The sequence below is a fragment of the Ipomoea triloba genome, chromosome 4, assembly GCF_003576645.1.
Source record: "Ipomoea triloba cultivar NCNSP0323 chromosome 4, ASM357664v1".
Taxonomy (NCBI): domain Eukaryota; kingdom Viridiplantae; phylum Streptophyta; class Magnoliopsida; order Solanales; family Convolvulaceae; genus Ipomoea; species Ipomoea triloba.
Genome location: NC_044919.1, coordinates 19,897,179 through 19,899,088, shown reverse-complemented (window position 1 = coordinate 19,899,088; position 1,910 = coordinate 19,897,179).

The window sequence follows — 1,910 nt, the reverse complement described above, 5'->3', positions numbered from 1 at the left end:
ATCCGTGTAACTGTGAATAGAGGTGTATTCATATGTGTATATTATGAGCATATTTGGGCATATGAATTGTTTGGTGATAAATGATTATTTCACAAAATTTTGTTGGAGAAATTTTAATGACTTAATCATAGTTTTTAAAATTTGGAAATTTGATAATAAGTGTATCTAAGGATTTGATACTTGGGAAAATGATTTTGGGGCCTAAGGGCAATGTTTTAAAAGTAAGGAAAATCATTTTATTGTTTTAAAAGTAAGGAAAATCATTTTATGAACTTATGGAAGATATGGATTGTTCCCATTGCGGGATATGGATTGTTCCCTTTATGGGATATTGTTCTTCCATAAGTGTTTTTAATTGAATTATTAATTTATGAGTGGAGTATACTTTTATTATTATAAAAATATATGTGATTTTCGGAATGGTTGAGAGATTAAGTTTTGGTGGTTAATGTTTTAGAAAATTTCAATTGCGAAAATTAATATCTTATATTTAATGTATGTTTTCGGGCAAAGTAAACCCTTACTTAGCAAGTGTTGCTAACCCCTTACTTTCTTGTTGTGTTTTGAAATCTCTATTTGAGTAGCAGGAAATGTTTGATGTGATTTGCTGTGAGAGTGCGGTAGAACGAGATCCCGAGGACTATCCAGGCTTAAGAAGAAATTATGTAATAGAGGAATGTTTATGTTATTTTAATAAAGAGTTGTGAATTAAGGAATTTATTTTTAGATTTTGTTTAAGGTTAGCCTTCCATCTAATCAAGTAAGGATTAGGTGTGGCGGTAGCATCCCTATTCAATTAAGTATGTAAAGCTTCTGCAATATTGTTAGTGAATTATTAAGAAAGAAAAAAAAATTAAGCAAAATTTAGTCTAAATTGGTATTGAAAAATGGGGGTGTTACAAAAGATCTTGAAAATGGAGAAAGCCAAAATGGTGAAATGTGCAAGTAGAGTAGCAGACTAAGAGAGTAAGAGGTGGAGAGAAATGGGTTTGAAGAATAATGGGATGGGATACAGGGTAAATTGACTAGACTCTCATTTCTAGAAAAATCAAATGCATACAATATTATATTACGGAGTAGCATTTTGAAATGTAAGGGCAAATTAGGAAAAACGATAAAGTGATGGTGTTTATTTTTGAAAAGTGGACAATATTTTGGGACGGATAAAAAAGGAAAGTATGACAGGTAAAATGGGATAGAAGGAGTAGTATATATATACATAATTTTTTTTTAATTGTAAGCCACCGTACGTACTTATAGATGATATAAATATATAGGGGGTGTTTGGCAAACGGCTTATAGCTTATAGCTGATAGCTGGTTGGTTTAGCTAGTAGCTGATGGCTGATTGCGTTAACTGGTTTGACCAGTTGGTTGTATTAGCTGGTTATAAAAAACTGTTTGGTAAATTAGCTGTTTACTAGTAGCTGATTGAATGTAAAATGACATTTAAGGGTATTATTATTATTATTATAAAATAACAAACACACCACCCATTTTAAAGTAAATCCCATTGATTTTAAAGGATAAAATAGTCAATATACCCATTGTTCCCAACCAACTGATACAAAAAACTACATTCATTAGCTTTTCAATTTTCAACTTATTGGCCCAATAAGCCAAGACCAATAAGCCATTTACCAAACACTTCAAAATAGCTTATTGGTTGGTCAAAAAGCTAAACTTGGTCAAATAAACTAAAATTTGGCTTATAAGCCAATAACCAAACACCCCCATAATTTTTTTTCTTTTATAGAAACCACCGTACGTACATATATAATATAGTTATATAAATTTTTTTTTTTTTTTACTATAGGATTACCGTACGTACACAGTATATATATATATATATATATATATATATATATATATATATATATATATATATATATATATATATATATATATATA